Here is a 20,593-nt window from a genome sequence, read left to right as displayed (position 1 = left end):
CGACTCTAAACCTTTTTTTATATGTTTTTATTTTTTGTTTGTCGTCCCGTCGCATTTTAGGTTGCAACATGAGACTAGGCCAAAAACTACTGAAGTGCTTGACATGTGGCTTAAGGGGGTCAAATGTGTTGGTTCATATATATATATATATATATATATATATGTGTGTGTGTGTGTGTGTGTGTGTGTGTGTGTGTGTGTGTGTGTGTGTGTGTGTGTGTGTGTGTGTCTTCTATAAACATGAGAGCTTGAGTAGAGCTTGAACAAATGGTCAAAGTCTATGGTTGTTGCACTGTTATTGGATACAACATATATTGTTCCAAGGAGAATGACTATAAGTGTAGTGGTTGAAAATTGAAATAGGAGTTCATAAGATGATTATCCTGACTTTAATAGTTTCCTAGTATCAAGTAGAAAAAGGTAGCTGTGTGGTGAGAGTCGGAGGAAGTTTCTATGAATGAAACATGAGCATGAAATAAGGTTGATCTTGTTTAGTCAAATGGAATTTAATTTGTCATGAGGGAAATTGGATAGAGTGACTCTTCCCAATTTTGGCCTAATAGAGCCATGGGTATGGTTGTTACTCCTAAAATGCTATTATGTGTTGTCTATGACAGGAGCATGGTCCTTGATGCTTAATTCTTTTGTTTTTAACCTTTTGTAAGTGAGTCACATATGCATGGAGTTGATGCATGTTGTGACTTATGAAATGTATGCATGATGTTAATATATGATGAGGTTAATGACTTGTATGCATGGTGATGTGTATGCTCGCATGATGACGATGATGGTGTATTTATTTGTTTTAATCTTATATATGTGTATGTTATTTTTCAAGTTAACTTACCATTTTGTTTTAGTGTGTTTGTGTTATTAGCTACAATGACCGTGTTGGTTCATGTGAATAGATGACATAATAGGGTTTGAGGATGTCCAACAATAGTATATGCAAAAGGCCTCTTAGTGTAGATGAAATTTTGTACATAATCTTTGATTTATTCCTTTGAACAGAATGTATTCATATCCTTTAAATGTTTTGTTAAACTTCTTAAACATTAATATAGAGGAATGAATGATTTTTTGTATATTAAATGTTCTATACTTGTGATATCTAAAATTTTATTGATCAGACGATACACCTCATATCACCTAGCCAATCTCGTTTGATGAGCTATAATTCATGGACGAGTTCTTTGGGCAATGCTTCATTGGATGAAGTACAAGAAATACTTACAAGAGTAATGTGACATTGGTGTTGGGGTGTTACATAAAACTCAGGCTAAACATTGTGTTTCTTCTTTATATTGAGAGAATGATCTTATAATCACTAAAAAAAGGCTCCATTTCAACTCAATGATAACTCTTTCTCAATAGTGAAAATGATTTTTGTAATGTAAGTTAAATTCAGTATTAAAATGATTCAAAATGAGAATTATATAGATTTTAAATTATTAATTTTATGGAATAAAATTGCACTTTAATATGTTAATTTCACTTACTCATGAAATCAATAAATTAAATTGAGTTTCAACATATTTAAATAAATAAAGTAGTTCAAAATCTTCTCATAGCACATGAAAGTGTAATATCTACTAAAAACTTGTTTTAAAAAATTAAAAACAATCCACAAAATTATTTAGGTTAAAATACGTTTTTTGTTCCAATTTTTGTCAAGTTTTGTCAAATAAGTCCTAATTTTGGTTGTATGTTCAAATAGGTCCCAAATAGGTTCCAATTTTCGTCAATTTGGTTCAATTGGGTCTTTTTTTGCTAACACCGTTAAATCATTAACGGCCATGAACAGTGACTGCCACGTGTCACTTCGTGGTTTTTTTGAATTTTTTTTAAATATCTACGTGTCAACCCAACAACGTACCACGTGTCAAAGTCAATGTTCTATATTCAATTTGATCCCTATATTTTTTATTTTTGTTCAATTTCGTCCCAATTTTTGTTAACATGAACCAATTTGGTTCCTCTCCAAATTGAAACCAAATTTAATTTTTATATTAAAATTCACATTTTTTATTAAATATTTTTATATAATATATTAAAATTCACATCGTTATAACTTTGATATAAAAATTAAATTTGGTCACATCTTCGATAGGGACAAAATTGATCAAATTTTAAACAAAATTGAGACTAAATTGAACAAAAATAACAAATATATGGACCAAATTGGATACAAAACATTGACTTTGACACATGACACGCTACTTGGTTGACACGTGGACATTTAAAAAAATAAAAAAATTATTAAAAATTCAAAAAAACCATGAAGTGACATGTGGTAGTCACTGTTCATAGTTGTTAATGATTTAAACGGTGTTAGCAAAAAATGACCCAATTGAACAAAATTGACGAAAATTAGGACCTATTTGAACACAAAACTAAAATTATGACTTATTTGACAAAATTACGAAAATTAGAGACCAAAAAGGTATTTTAACCAATTATTTATTACTCTAAGTAATTTTAATTTATTTCAGAAATTATCTATTCGATTGAAATGCCTTTTGGAATAATTCCAAACTCAAACAAGAACATTTTAACAGATTAAAAATATCTTTTAAATTAAAAGCTTCTTAGCATCATAAGTTCTAAAATGATTTGAAATAAAATAATTTCCAATAATAATTGTAAGATCAAAGTACTTAAAAGAGAAACTTACATACAATCATAATCAATAACACATACTCCTTAAACATATTTAAGTCTTCGATCTTTAAGAATCTTCAAGAAATTGTCAAATTCACAAAATATAGCTCAGCTTCAAGAACTCCAACACAAACTTTTGAATTTGTCGTCAACGAGAAGATGAGAGAGCATTGCTTGCATTTTCGGATCTCCAACTCATCAATCAATTTTTTTTCCCTCTGTAATCTCCTCCAACTTTCTAATCAACTCGTTTTTAAAAGTAATGAGTGAACAAAACAAGGTTGGAGAGGAAAAAAAATAAGTTAATCAATAAATCAAAGAAAATAAATAAGTAATTCTCACACCATTCCACTGACAATCAAAACGAATGAGTAATTAAAAATATTAAAATTTATGAGTAAACTTAATTTTTAATTTGTTTCAGAGAAAGAGTTTAATTAAGGATTAAATTTTGGTTCGGAATAAAAATTGATGGTTTGACACTTTTGGAAGAAAAAAACTGAGGCCCAAAACAGATTTTACGAGCTTGTGTGGATTTTTGGGCTTGGACTCTATTCAATATCATAAGCCGTGGGCAGTGCTATTCTCACACGCCTTTATTCTATTCCTACATCCTATCTAGTTTTACAAAAATATCCTACACCAAAGTGCGTTTTCTTTGTGTATCATGACAAAACAAAGATATGCTTTTATAATAAACATTGGAAATTTGTTGTCATACACAAACAATACATTTATCTGTTCATGTGCAAAATGTCTGTGATACTGAACATGTATTTATATTTATATATTGTAAATAATAAGCAAATACCATATCAGTAATAAAATAAAGTTGTATTGCAGTGAATCTGTGGCAAGTTTTTCACTTCAATTCAACGAATCCTTTCAAGTAGTAAGTTCCTAAAATTGATAATCATTTCAACTTAATTTTATTGACATAATTATAACTAGCAAAGCAAAAATAAAAAATAAAAAATAGAAAATCAACATTTAACATTTAACATTTATCTCTGTACAAAATAAAAGAACTAAAAAAAAGAAGAAGAAGAAGAAGAAACGGGTGTATGTGCAGCATGAGAAGACAAACACAGAATGAAAGGGAGAGAGTGACGAGTAGAAGGATAAGATAAAAATGGAAATTGGTGATTAAAATGTTTTTTTTTTTAATTTGAAAATCTAAAAATATATTTTTCCTAAAATTTCAGATATTTAAAGAGTAATTAAATAAAAAAATGAGTAGGAGAAAATAAAAGTGATAAAATAGAAATAGAAATTAAAGAATTTGAAAATACAGAGAAGTAGTCACAATAAAGTAAGTCTAAGCTTGTTTATTAAATTTTAAAGAAGTACGGTCTATGTTTGGAAAAATATGTATATCCACTAATATTAAATTAGCTTTTTTTTTTAACCTTCATTCATCATATATTATCTTGATGACAAATTCATTTACTTTTAAAATCATTTCGATAAAAGATATTTTAATTAATTAAGTAATTAAGGTGTAAAATATATATATATGCACGTATTAAAATTGAAAAGGGAAAGTAGACCTCTTCAAATATTCCGGCAGGGTGGTATATTTTAGGGTAGAAGTCATTGTCGAAATACAAACACAAAAAACAAAAATGTTGTTCAATTTATTCACTACACTGCATCGAACCCCAAAAAACAAAACTATATACCACTAGTTAATTGTTTATACTTTCTACTTTTGACAAGTTTCAATTCTGACTTGTCAATTAACACTGTACTCTTGTTCACATAACCACGTGTCCCATTAGGTTTGGATTAAAAAAATATATATTATTTTTCTTCCATTTAAACTCTCTCCAAAAAGTGCAAAAAAACTCTAATTCATCTACAAGGCACCACTCACTCATCATGCTTCTTCTTAGCTCATTATTTGTCCCTTTGTTTCGTATTACTATCTTTTACATGAGACATTAGGCAACAATAATTGAAACCAAGAATCTTCTTTGCCTCGCATAAACTTTTCTTGTAACAAAACACGTCACAAATAATAAGATTATTATTCCTTTATGTAAAATTTAAAAGCGAAATTATTTATAACAAATCACATACATTCTTTAATCATCTCTTCCAAAAAACACCACCCTTGCGGGTCTTAGAAGCATAAACATCAACCCTCCTTTTAAAATTGTTTAAAACCCACATTCAACTAATCCTGCCCCACTAGTGTGAACCTTTCATAACCTTTTTTTAAACTCGGTTTCAAACAAGAATTTGTACCCTTAATGTGATTAATTAATTAATTAAAATATTAAAAGTTATCATGGCACATGAAATATATGTGAAGGAAAAAACCAGACTTTAGTTTCATACCTAGGTTGCGTGTTCTGCTAACATTAGTAGTTGTAAACCTCTTTGTCTTCTTGGGATTGGCAAGTACTTTGTTTGGTTTAGTGTCCGCCGTATTCCATTCTTATACATATATTAAATTAGATGAAAGCTATGGTGATCTAACTTCTAAGGTTAAATTATTTCGATGAACTGGTTTCTTTAGAAACAACTTTACTTTAAAAAAAAAAAGTAATTGTATAAGTTGACAGTGAAATTGAAATGTATCAACAGTTTGTTAAATTCATCAAACAGGATATTCCCCTCTAATAATAATTTATTTAGTAGCCAATAAGTAATTTTGAATTTGTTGTTTTAGTTGTTTGAATGAAGAATAAAGCTAGAAAAAACATTGTGAGATTGATGTTCCCCGAGTGTTTAATATAAGGATAAGCAAAGATAGGTGCATGAAGTTGTTTGGTTTAGTTGACCAACATGGGTGCCTTGCGTAGGCACAAGATAAAGTTAGTAGAAAAGGAAAATTGGTGGCATGATTAAAAGTTGTTCTTGGTTGGAGATGCTTATGTTTTGGTTAGTGGGATGTTGTGGATAGAAGTGATTGGGCAAGTGTTTTTCCATATGATGCAACAATAGTGGCTTCTCTATCTTTCCTTAAAACTATCCTAACCATGCATGGTTAACCTATACATTCATGATAACCAAATCTTATCATTAAAATGATAAAATACATTATTAACTTACTATTATTATACAAGAAGAAATGCATGAAATGTTAAATATTTTTCTTTTTTCTTTTTTTTTTCCATTTATATAGGATAATTAGCTAGGTACTGAACACCTGTCTTATCACTTTAGTGATATTAATTCTTTTTAACTGTTTCTGTTTTCATTTATCAAATTTAATTTTGATAGCAATGGTCCCAATAATAACTTAATATTATTGATGGATTGCTGAATACTATAAATTTAGAGTAACAATGATTATTAAAAAATACTTCTGAATGAAAAGTGATCAATGCGGCTGAAATTCTTACATATATGTCACGTATTTAATTATGAAATTGATTCTATTATTTAATTAATCGTATCACTATTTTATTATATATATATATATACAAATAAATAAAATGTTTAGTTTTAAAATCTTCTCTTATTTAAATAATTCACACAAGGACACCTTGTCTTTACTCTATTTTCTATACTACCGCATTATGTTAAGTGAACTATAAATATTCTTTCACTCTCTCTTGTAATAATCACTTATATGTAGTACATTAATCCAATTTCCATCCATATTTATCAATCCATGCAAAGCTCATTTTTTTATGAAACGTGTGATCTTATTTCATTCGAGAAAATTCACTTTATTAGAGTTGAATAGTACATAAAATGTAAATGTTATCCCTTATATTTTACAAAATTTTGATAGCATTTTGCATTCGTCTTCAAGTGACACGAAATGAAAGTGGTGACTAAAAATCTCCATAATCAAATATGAACTCAAAGATTAACACTGAGTGCAATAAACAAAAATTAAGTAAACTATATAAAATGTAGATAATAGTTTATGCATTAATAAACTAATAAAATATGATTACTCTTTTCAAACTGTACTATCACAATTCAAAATTTAATACAGTTATTGTCAATAAAACAACTATTAGTTTTTATATGAAGTTTGAAATTGGAGAAGTACTTGACAAATAAATGTGTAACTAACCAAATTTTAGTAACTGTAATAAATAAAAAACAAAAAATAAGTCCAACAAAATATTTTTCACGAGTCGAACATGCTTGGACTTAATACCAACACATTTGAACGAACTAAATATTTCTAAATTTTCACGACATAATCTAAATCACTAAGTAAAATAAATTTTAAAATTAAAACTAGCTATAGTTTAAAAATAATTTTTTTTAAATAACAACATTAAAATATCTAACCCGAAATGCAGGTATGAAGTAATGAAGAATTGCAGGGAGGGAAGACTATCGAGAAGGAGAATGGGATGAGGGAGAATGACAAGGAAGGAAGCACCAAAGAAGGGAGAACCATGAGCCATAAGAGTAGGCATGTCAAAGCGGGCCAGGCTCGCCAGCCCGCCAAGCAAAGGGCAGGCTAGGTTGGAATTTTAAACCCGCCGTGGCCCGGCCCGCCTAACCCATTAAAGTGGCAGGTGTAACATCCCCGATCAGATATTACTAATTTTAAATACCAAAAAAATAAAAGAAATAATAGTCACATTTATTTAAATATCTTTTCCAAAACGCGGGAGATTAAAATCCTTCTTAATCGTCATTCATAATAAATATAAGGCTTAAATACACATTTGGTCCCTATTTTTGTCAAAATTATTGAATTTGGTCCCTATTTTCGTTGTTTGTTCAATTTAGTCCTCGTTTTGGTAAAATCGCATTCAATTGAGTCCTTTTGGCAGACAGAGTTAAAATTTTTAACGGCACAGTGACACGATGTAACTGTTTGGCCTACATGTCAGTTTTTGGGCAGTGACGTTGGCATAGTGAACTTATATGGCCGTTGGAAGTTTAAAATTTAGGGAAATTGATTTGGGGAAGAAATTAGGGTTTGAGAGGTTTGAAGCAAAACTGTGGCCAATCCAGTTGTGGAAGAATCCAGTGTGTGATTCGAAATTGGCGTTTAAGAGGTATGTCTCGTCACCATTCGTCTTCCTCCTCTTGCTGTAACAGTCGGTGGGTCTCATATTCGTGGTTTCAAGGGTATGGGTTTAATCTCCATTTGCAAATGTGGAGAAGTTGCAGTGCTTCGAGTGGCAAGAACTTTGAAGAATAATGGCAGACAATTTTGGGGTTGTTCTAAATTCAAGAGTGTTGCTTCCAGTGATAATGTGTGGTGTAACTACTTCAAATGGTGTGATGAAGAATTTTGTGATGAAAAAGATGGTATTATAGCCCAACAAAGGATGAAGATTTCTGAACTGGAGATTTATGTGAGGGCTATGAAGAAAACGAATCAATTTTTGTTATGATTAGTTATTGTTGTTGTTGTAATCTTTGTAGTCATGCTGCCAATAATGTTTAAGATTCAATGTGTGTAGGTGAAGATGATGTTTTGTTGGTGTTGATGATGTTTTGTTGATGTTGAAGTTATGAATGTAAAAAAGCAGGGTTGTAACTTATGAATGTTGTGTTTGTTGGTAATGAAGCAGGGTTGAGTAATGTGTATTTTGTTCTGCATGAATGAATCTTTATGTTGGTTAACGTTGTTTAATTTCATCCCAACTCTTGTTTAAAAAAGTCCATTTAAGTCCATACTTTAGTTTAAAATGTGCAATTTGGTCCCTATTTTAAGTTTAAAATGTTCAATTTGGTCCTTATTTTAAGTTTAAAATGTTCAATTTGGTCCCTATTTTAAGTTTAAAATGTTTAATTTGGTCCTTGTTTTAAGTTTAAACTGTTGAATAGAGTCCATGTTTTATAACACAGCCTACCAATCAGAAGTGGAAAATAAACCAACATATAATTGAATCCATATTGAACATACACAACCTGCCAATCACACAAGTCCAAATTCCAATCACAACTCCACTATTGGAGACCAATATTCATTCAAGTGCAATCAAAATGTGTTGAAGTCATGGAATTCAGATGTTCAACAAAAGTGTGCTGGACAAAAAAAGTTAACAAACAGAGTACCAATTACTACAAAATTACTACCAAAACAGGCCTAAATACATCAAAAGTTGTCTCCTAAGTAGGCCTAATTAAAACACAGAAAATGATGTTCAAGTTGGTGGTCTTCGAATCTGCAATTTCTGCCTGCAGCTTGGTTTCCTAGTCTGTATTGGGACTTCATGTGCCTGCTGTGAAGGTTGTGTTGGTTGTGTGGTTTGCTGACTTGATGGTGGTGGTTGTTGTGTAGGCTGTGTTGATTGTGTGGACTACTGACTTGATGGTGGTGGTGGTTGCTCTATAGGCTGCGGTTGCTGAGTGAGTTGTGGACAATTACTTCTGTTATGTCCCACTTCACGACATACCCTACATCTCTTTTAATGGCCACCTTTCCTTAACTCAGTATCATTTTTCTTTAATTCCCACTGTTCCAATCTCCTCTTTTTCTTTGGCCTCCCAGGTAATCTCCTTTTGAGGGGGGGTTGCACATCATTGTAGGAAGTCCTCTCCCACAGCAGCTGCCCATTCACTTGATAGATTATGGAGTGGTATGTTTCTTCATAAGTGCAAATTCTGAACCAGTGTGGTATGAACTCCTCTGCATTTAAATTTAAAAACCTCATTGCAGCAAGTGCATGGCAACAAGAAATACCACTGAGCATCCATTTCCTGCACGTGCATTGTTGTGTGTCAATGTTGACTTTGTACTTCTCTCCAATAAGTGAAATGTGCTTGACTTCAAAAATATTTTCTCCTGACCAACTATCAAAGCATAACAGGTTAGCAAATTGAATAAATGATAAATATTAATTGTGTCAAAATGCCTATTTAAATACCTTGGAATCCAGTTCTTTGTTAAGGCTGATTCTTCTCGCAGCCTAGTTGTAATCCTTGGGCAGATTGAACCTTTAAAACCTTTCACCTTCTTCCGGTTTTTGGCCCACCTCTTCATTAAATAAATTCTGATGTCCTCTAGCATTGATACAATTGGTTTAGTCCTTGCATCAATTATCACACTGTTGAAGGCTTCACTCATGTTGTTTACTAGAGTGTCACAAATGGCTTGACTTGTGAACCTAGATCTGGACCAAAATATGAAAATGAAAGTCTCACACAAAGGTAACATCATCATAATGTGTAACAGTATTGTGAATATGGATGATAAACACAAACCTTGGTGGAATGGCTATGAGGTATTTGTAAGCCTCAAGATTGGCTTCTTTGATATTTCTCATTTCTCTTTCCCAAGCTTGGGGATATGTACTCACAGCAGCCCGCCACATTAAATTCTTCAATTTCTTCCCACCAAATTTTTTCCTAAAATTGGCGTACAAATGGCGCATGCAGAATCTTTGTTCTGCTCCAAGTAACAGCTCCTGTATAGCAGGCATAAGTCCCTGTCAAAAGCAGAAAGTGAAATGAATAAGTCAAGAATTCAAACACTTCAAAATTTTAATTAAATAAGTAATGGAATTTACCTTTTGTTGGTCTGACATGAAAGTGATGAACTGGCATACTTCTGGCCCATCTAAGTCTTCAATCAATAACTCCATAAACCAAGTCCATGTTTCTTTATTTTCTACTTCAACAAGCGCATAGCATAGTGGCAACATCTGGTCATTACCATCTCGATCAACAACTGTTAATAATTCACCCCCATACCATCCTTTCAAAAAACAGCCATCCAACCCAATTATTGGTCTACACGACACAAAACTATCTTTACACGCTTTTAAACAAGTGTAGAACCTCTTGAATGTGGCTTGACCCTCCACGTCTTCCACTTTCAATTTTATTGTAGACCCAGGATTGGATTTCAGCAACTCATTTGCATAATCATAAATTCTCCTACAATGTTCTTTAAATGAACCTTGGACTTGGTCTGCTGCCATGGCTCTTGCCCTGCGAGCCATAGACCAAGACACTATAATATTCCATTTTCTTACAGCCTTGTTACGTATTTCATTGATTTTTATACTTGGATTTTCTCTCACGTCTGTCTCCAAAGTCCCACTCAACCACTTATAATTGATTATATCAATGGTAAATTTCCTACTGCAAGTGTGAACATCAACAACTTTCCTTAATTGCCAGTTATGATGGGAAGTCAACAAAGCACAATAAGCTAACCAAAGGCAGTTTCCTTGGGCCCCCACACATCTCACCCTAATTCTACGCTTATCATTCTTAACAAATCTTATATTTCTTTCACTATGAATTGCATACGTCCTAACAACATCTCTGAAGTGTTCCTTGTCAAGGAAATATGTTACCACTTCCCACTTGTGGTCTGCCATGGATTTTGGCATCACAAACATCCCAAAAACATCTCCACTGTTATCCTCTGATTCACAATCAGATTCTGCACCACTCAATAATTCATCCGACACCCACTGATCATCAGAAAGACCTTTATCTATGTCTTTTCGCACTTTTCCCCTGTGTTCACTGTCACTTTCATTCTCTTCTTCACTTATACCCACTTCAACTGCCACAGAACCCACATCATTATCAGAAGTATTGTTGTCCCCCATTATATTCACAGGAATATCAACAAATTCCTCATCTTCAGTATCCAATTCATCCCAACTGTGAACCTCTGCCTCAATATCCACCTCATCCAAACCTGTTGCACCACCCAAATTAGCTTCAGCCTCACCTCCCAAATAAGCTTCAGCCTCACCTCTATTTCCACCTTCATCCTCACCTGCTGCACCTCCCAAATCAGCTTCAGCCTCACCTCCCAAATCAGCTTCAACCTCACCTCCATTTTCAGCTTCATCCTCACCTATTGCACCTCCCAAATCAGCTTTACCCTCAACTCCCAAATCAGCTTTACCCTCACCTCCATTTCCACCTTCATCCTCACCTATTGCACCTCCCAAATCAGCTTCAGCTTCAACATCATTTCCACCTTCATCACCCAAGACAACCTCACTCAAACCTCCACCATGTCCCAACTCAGCATTAACTTCAACAATCACATTTACCATATTAATTGACCCATTATCATCATACAACAACTGCAACCGTCTATCTACAACATACCATAATTCTTTAACTTCTAAATAACCCATAGACTTAAGTGTGTCTAACACCTCAAAATACCCCCATGTGTCTGGGTCACATGACCAATGATCAATAAATCCACCCACATATAAAAGCCCACCATTCTGAACAAAATGTCCACCATGGTGGACCACAACCTTGAATCTCTCGTCACACATCTGAATACAAAAAAATGATATGTTATCAATTAAACAGGGGACCACAACTGAAACATGAATAGACAACGGGGAACACAAGGGGACCATCGAACACATATAATATTACCCTACCCACTATAGAAAGAGACAATACAATACACAATAAACCATAAAGCTGTAAAATCCACCGCAAATCAACCACAAATGAAGAGGCAGTACAGAAATCAACCCAAAAAGTTCAACTTTTTAAACACTCAAACACAAAGATATAAAACCCACCGCAAACCCAACGCAAACCCACCACAAACGAAAAATACAACTCCAAGAGGAGTCAACAATACTAACCTGCACCTGGTTGACGCTCCAAAATTGAATGCGAACCTCCAATCGCAATCTCCAACCGCAATGTCGAACCTTCAATCGCAATCACACTCCAAACTTGAATGCGAACCCTAACTGATGTACTCTCTAGTCACAAAAACCCTAATTTTCTTCCCCTTTCTGACCAACCCTAGGCCATCTCTCGAATGCTCTCCACGCTCTCCTTCATTCCCACTTCACTCAATTGATTAATCCCCTTTCGTTATCACTTCTCGCTGCAGTAAAACCACATTTGATTGCCTAAGACTTGGGTGCTCGACGTTTACCTTGTTTTTCACTTTACCATTTGTAACTTTTTAATTGTTTTAACTTTAAAAATTAATTTAACTTTTTTCCCCAATTTATTTTTAACGATACACTATGCCATCACGTATTCAAAAAACTGACATGTAGGCCAAATAGTTACACCATGTCACTGTGCCGTTAAAAATTTTAACCCCGTCTGCCAAAAGGACTCAATTGAATGCGATTTTACCAAAACGAGGACTAAATTGAACAAACAACGAAAATAGGGAGCAAATTGAATAATTTTGACAAAAATAGGGACCAAATGTGTATTTAAGCCTAAATATAATTTATTTTTAAGTGTTTACATTTCCAAAACTAGGAAATCAAAGTCTGAGTTACAAAGTAAATTAAGAAAACGATAAAATCAAATCTCCAAGCATCCCCAGTCTGGCTCTATGCCTCACCAACACCACACGCAACATCATTTGCTCTTATGTAACACGTTACACGATCATCGCCAAACACAAACAGATATGGTGAGCTAACAATATCAAATTATATATACAATCCAAATATATGCACACATATGTATATCATACTCTCATAACCAACCTGTTTCCTTTCCTGCGCACCAATGCCTCTTGGAAAGAATTTCTCCCCTTGTGCACCAACGCCTCGTATGGAGAATAAGCCACAACACTTACTTGCTCACAATAACCCGATAAGAACATTACTTTTCTTAGGACTTACAAGCAACCACCCTTGCCTGTTCACCAAAACCCAACAGGAGCACAACCATTACCTGTAAACCAAAACCCGGTAAGAGCGCTGCTTTTCCTAAGACCCACAAGCAACAACCCTTGCCTATTCACCAAAACCTGGTAAGAGCGTTGATTTCTCTAAGACTTACAAGCAATAACCCTTGCCTGCTCAACAAAACCCGACAAGAGCACAACCATTACTTGTACTTGACCATGGACCCAGGATATACATGTTTCCACGAACCTGCCAACTCGTGGTCCTGCCTCTACGAACCTCTCTGCTCGTAGTCCAACTCTACGGACCTCCCCGCCCATAGTTCAACACACGTGATCCAACAACTACGAACCTCCTCGCCCGCAACAACCCTCAAGTGTGAACACGAAACATATGAACTTCCCGTTCGTATGCTCACACGAGAGCATCACAATATGAGCCTCCCCACTCATATTATCATGTGTTCACCATCATCCATAAACCCATTCGTTCATGACATAGTTAAGCATCTCTTGGTCCAAGCCCAAGATCACAAACACGCAAAACACAAGCAACAGAACACACTGCTCTTTGCGCAATCGCTTGGCATTGCCTAAGCACCGCCAAACGACATTCTAGCGCACACCGCCTGACTGAGCACTCTCGTCGCCAAGCGTCAGACACAAATAGAGCCACCGTCACGCAATCCAAGAACTTCCCTGATACTCCTATCGCTTGACAGCCTTCACCGTGCTGCCAGACGCTATACCAGTAATGTGCTTGCTACTGGTTTAGTACCCCAAAACAGTCTTCTATGCCTCGAACAACCCATGCCTAAGTCCACTTTACTATGTTACAGTTCTATAATTGGCAACTTAACTCAGAATTACAATCAAGCATATTATATAGTTCAATAATATAAATTCACATATGCACATTTATCCATCCTCATGTCAACCCTTAAGTGAAACCAAGAACCACATGTTATTTTACATTATAAGATAGCAGCCACATTCTCATTTATTCATACAAAGCATACACCATCTTGACCAATATCTATAATAACACCTCTTTTTACCAATTTAGTATATCAAGCTTCAGTTTGTATCACTAGTTAGTAACCTAATTTTGCATGCCCCAACAATTCCATTACATTTAAAGTATGATTATCATGTTCTCATACTTGCCCAAAACCCATCATAATCATGCAACACTCGATCATAGTGATATCATCAATAGTGGCCTTTTCGCACACTTATAACATCATACATTCGAGTTAACATATATAGATTTATATATCTAACATGGATCAACAAGCACTACCAAAAACATACTCATCAATCACACACACACACACACACACACACACACACACACACACACACACACACACACACACATATATATATATATATATATATATATATATATATATATATATATATATATATATATATATATATATATATATATACATTCACCAATCAAGGTCATACCAACACTTAAGCACACTTAACAATCCATTACTAATCATACTCTTAGAGAATTCAAACAACCAATAATGAGTGATGTATATCTCCAACTTTAGAAATCCAATTCAAATCTCCATTGTTTAAAGTGAAGAACAACATGTTATGAATTACCTATCAAAATTTCACCCAAATCGGACGATTAACGAATCGAAAAACGCAATTTTACAAAAATTGCGCATACCAGAAAAAATCTTAGTCGCCCAGCGACTAGATCCTACCGTCCAACTCTCATCAATCGCCTGAAGGGTCTTTAAAATCACCAGGCAGTTTCTGGAAAATTTCCAGAAACTTGAAAACGGTGCACGAAAATGAATGAAAAAGGCACCATGCATACATCAAGCCATACATAAACATTATAATAAATTTAAAACAATCAGCGCAGCTGCCCTAACTTGGACTCCTTGCTCAAATTTCCAAAACCTTGATCCTTTGTGTTAGCAACGTGCCCTCTCTTTGACTCCTTCTAATTTCCTTTTCCAATTTGCTTCCCAATTTCCTCTCAAATCTCTATTTTCAGTGCTAGTTGATTGCTTGTACCAAAAGGACACTTTGTCTCTCTAATTTTACTATTATCCTCACTCTACAACCTTAATTTTTATGGTCATAAAGAGTAAAACTAAATTCACATTAAAAAGGTGATTAATGATTAATCAATGGTCATTCAAGATGGTTTTCCAACCCCTTCTAGCCGCCCTCTTAGACGGCTAGGGTTTTCTGCTCCTTCACATTCGTGCCAAAAAGAAATTTGACAAAAAAAAGCTTATTTTGTCTCATCAAACACAACCAATTCATGTTTCGTTATAATTCCTATACATCTAACATTATATTATCACTCATCATTGTCAAACATATTATTAAAATAATACATAATTAAAATAACAGACAATTAACATACACAAGACTCAAACATAAGTCCTCTTAACACTGTCAAATACTATCAACCACTTGAGCTAGGATTTTTCATTGTCTTCTCTCTCCACATTAATTAACTTAGAGATTCTCGCCCTCACATTTATTAAATAAATAAATATTTATTTATTTATTTTCCTATATCTTACGTTTTTATATGTCTACTTTTGAAACCTGAATGAAATTAATGTTTCTATCTTTACTTATTTTTCACTACGATAATATGAAAACGTAAAGAGGGGTAGTTGTTAACATCCAATTTCGTTCGGGTGAATAAAAAATATAGTTAATGGTAATTAAGAAAATGTGAAATAAAATTTTATTCAACGATTTTCAAATTTAAATTTTAACAAAAAAAAAAGAGAGAGAGACGAAAAAAGAAAAAAAGGAAAAAAAAGGAATAACCCAATTTGTTTTTAATTATCACACCCCTCTTCACGAGCCCAACAACCCAACATATTTTCATCCTCACTCTTTGTTTTTCTACCATTTGTTCCTAATAGAGAAGATAATGATATGATTCTAATAATTAGAAGCAATATCTCTTATAATAATTAGTATCAATATTACTGATGATGATTGATATTGGGCTTTAATTTGGTTTGATTTGATTCCTATAATGTGCTGCTATCATGATTAATTTCTTCCTTATATTGTTCAATTAAGGTTATGATTACATTGGTATTGTAATGTGTGGATATAAATACACAGTCTGTCATGTGAAAAAGGGGATTGAAAAAAAAAAGAAAAAAAAAATTCTACACTTCTCTAGTTCTTTCCCATCATCACTCACGTATACACATCTTCTTTTTATCTCTCTTTTGAAAAGAAAAAAAAAAACATATTGGAGGAAGTAGAAAAAAAAAGAGAGAAGGTAGTTATAATGTAAAACAAAAGAGGATGAGATTGATAAAGAATGAGGAGGAATTGAAAAGTTTAGAAGGTATGTCCCTCCTATTTTTCTTCTTTTGATTTGTGAATTCTCAATTTTTATTATATTTTGTTTTAATATTGTACGCGTTTTTTTACACATAACTTTGACATTTTCTATTAAGGACATTATTTTCTACTATTTAAAAATATTTTACTCTAAAAATCATAAAAAAAATACTTTCTCTGTTTACTTTTGGTGTCTACCCGACCATTCACATCGCATAACATCTATTTCAAAATAATTCAAAATTCCAAAAACAAACATAAAAAAAATTTTCAAAATTATAAAAAAAATCAAATCAAAGTTTCTCAAATAGTTTTTTCAGAAGAACTACAAAAGTCTGATTCTCCATTGTGAATGGAGATACGTAGGAGCGAAGATTAATCTTGGTTAGACCTAAAAAAATTGTTTCTTTTGGTGCTCATACATTTCTCACGCGTCTTATCTTTTGGCGACTCCACAATGTGAACATAGAGAATAATGACTACCACCAGCAACATGAACACGAATGACAACATCTACAAGATGATGCAAATGACAAGAACAAAACAGTGTTAGCGACCTGATAGTGGGTGAAACAGAATGTCCAAGAAATCTCGCTAGGATTTAAATAATGGTTCTGATACCATGTTAGAAGTGGGCTTAAAGCCTAACTCAACCTCACAAAACTAATTTGTAAAGTGAAGTTTGAGTCTCACTTATATATTATGAAATTATTTTATCTCTAGTCGATGTGAAACTTCCAACAAACAATGATGACAATAGAAGTGCACAAGCAGGAACATGAGTAATGACATAAGTGGCGTCACTAAACTTAACAACGACGATAATGTGGATGGTTAGAGAAGGGTAAACAGACGCAAACAAAGAAGGAGAAAATGAGAGTGAAGAACACATTTAGTGCAAGAAGGGAAAATTGAATATGAAAATGTGCAATGCTTTTATCGACAATTGCAAATTTCTACTAGGAGATATGATATTTCTAATATTTAAATATAAAATGGCAAATTTCTAAGAGAAAAAAATATTCATAGAAATTTTCTAAGGTATAATTTAGCTTAATGATATTCAATTTGGTTGAACGAGTTTATCTAAAAAAATTAAAATAAAAAGATAAGAAAATAAAATTAACTCTTCCATAAACTAAAACTTTACGTGTTAATTAGTTAAATTACTAAAACTATAGTATATAATTTTTTTAAATTTTATTTTTATTTTTGTATAAATTAATTTTAATTTATATACAAATTCTTTTTTTTTTCTCTGAAAATGTTTTTATGGAGAAGCAATTTGGCTTCCACATCTCGTACTTAGAGATGGCAAATAAACTCGTCCCCGTGGGTATTGTCCGAACCCGTCCCCGTTTTGACGGGGAATCCCCGCATTGACTGGGTATGGGTATGGGTATGGGGAATCCCCGACTTTTTCAGTTGGGTATGGGGATGGGTATGGGGATGTACATATACCCGCCATAGTACCCGTCCCCGCCATATCTTCATTCTCGTTTAAATTATTAAAATATTCACAATTAATCAAGTAACCCATATATATATATATATATATATATATATATATATATATATATATATATATATATATTCTATTTTTTATTTCTTTTAATTATTTCATTTGTCATTAAACTCATTCTCATCTCCAATATATTTTTTATCTTATCATAACCTTTATGTAATTATGTTAAAATAATGTATGTTAATAAAAAAAATTATGCCTTACATTTGAATATTTATATTATTTTTTAATATTTTTATTTATTATAAATTTTCTTTTCACATGAGAATGTTTATACTCTCAATTTAAGGTAATATAAAAAAAATTCTTTACTTATTATTATTATTATTATTATTAATTTTTGTTTAATTTGAAGAACTCTTTTGTTTCATTAAAGTAATTTTCGTTATTTTTCAACCATTAAGTATATATGTTGATATTTGAAAAGTTTTCTTAGTTCTCTGAGATATTTTTCGTCTTATCATACCTTAGTTATACATTTGATTTCCTTTGTGTGATTTTTTTCGATAGTCTCTCAAATTATTTCTAAAACACACATTTTTTAGTTTTTTAATATTTTTATTTATTGTTTTTATTTTCATCATGTAGAATAATATATCATAATGTAATTGTTTCACTTTAAATTCTGTTTGAAGTGGTTAAAATTATATATATATATATATATATATATATATATATAATGATATTTAGGAATAGTATATGATAATTCACTACAAGAAAAAATGAAATGGTGACTGATTTAGTCAGTAACCCATATCAGTCATTATTTTTCGTCATTGGTGGTAGTAGTTGATTTATTGTCTAAATTAGTGACTGATTCAATGATCGAATCGGTACTTGATTTAGTGACCAATTTAATTACTAATTTATTTGTAATTTAATGATAAATTTTTTGGTCACTAATGATATTTCTATTTATTTTTAACCACTTCAAACATAATTTAATAATTAGTTCTCTAAGGTTTTTTTCATTTTATCATACCTTAATTATACATTTGATTTTCTTTGTGCGATTTCTTTCGATAGTCTCTCAAATTATTTCTAAAACACACATTTGTTAGTTTTTTAATATTTTTATTTATTGTTTATTTTCATCATGTAGAATAAAATATTTGATATATTCTATCTAATTATTTGTTATTTTATAACTCACTATTAATCATACTGTAATTTTTTTTACTTTAATTGTATAAATAACTTTTATTTACTACAATATAAAAATTTAATGTAATTTCTATGAATATTTTTTTGTCACTATGCAACATATATTGAAGTTCAAAAGATACAAAATCTATGTCAAAATTTTATTATTATGTTTATTATTTGTTTTTTGTGTTATTTTGATCAAGTGATGTATTATAACTTTTTATTAGTGTATAAAAAAGAGATTCATTATAATTTAAAAAATTGAAGTAAACAAATATTTAAAATATATTTTAATTTGAATATTTGTTCTTTGTGTCATTTTGATCAAGGGATATATTATAACTTTTATTAGTGTATAAAAAAGAGATTCATTAGAATTTAAAAAATTGAAGTAAACAAACATTTAAAATATATTTTAATTTGAATATTTGTTTTCCTTTTATACTTTTTTGAAATATTTTTTAATTTTATCAACTAAGTTCATTAATGTTGTAGTTTGCAAATTTAATAAATGTTTTGGTTCACATGAAATTTTATTTGGTATTCTAATATAAAATATAAACAATTATAATTTATTTTAATGTATTTGGCATCGAAGAAAATCCTCCTAATATTGAATATTTCATAATATTATATTTTCTTTACCGTAATTTTTTTTCTTTTATAAAAATTAATATTGAAGTAGTTAGAACATGGGTACGGGTATGGGTACGAGATTATACCCGTTACCCGGTGGGATGGGGATGGGAAAAAAGTTTGATACCCGTTGGGTTTGGGTATGGAGATGGGGATGAATTTTTTATGCGGGGATGGGTATGTGATAGTGAAACCCGTCCCCGCCCCGCCCCGTTGCCATCCCTACTCGTACTACACACAAACAAGGATTACGCACAGTGGGCCTACATTATTAATATTGAATTTTTAATAGTAGTTTTATTCTTGGTTAGGTATTTAATCATGTTTTATTAATGATCATTTAGTACTATTTCTTCACCGCCATTTTAAGCTTTCCAACGGTTCATAGTTCGTCATGGTAGGTTGCGTGTCTTTTCTGAATTTTAGTATTATTTTTCTGTCTTTTTATTTTTTGCAGTATTTAACTCGTTTAGTTTCCTACGTGAGAAAACAAATATTTTTTTTCAAAACAACTCAAATATTAAAATGATTGTATTTTTCTCTTGAAGCAAAACTCAAAATCGCATATTATAAAGAAGTCTCTTCCCTCGGATTAGTGTGTGGAAAAACTCAGGTCTTATTTTTTATTTAATTTTTTTTTATTTGATTAATGCTTTTTTTTAATTAAGGTGGTTGATTATGTCTGTTTATCACGTGACAATTTTAATCCTTAAACGTTTACCCAT

This window comes from Vigna unguiculata, chromosome 3 (assembly GCF_004118075.2).
Source record: "Vigna unguiculata cultivar IT97K-499-35 chromosome 3, ASM411807v1, whole genome shotgun sequence".
Taxonomy (NCBI): Eukaryota; Viridiplantae; Streptophyta; class Magnoliopsida; order Fabales; family Fabaceae; genus Vigna; species Vigna unguiculata.
The sequence above is the reverse complement of the archived record's forward strand: the minus strand, read 5'-3'. Positions refer to the sequence as shown.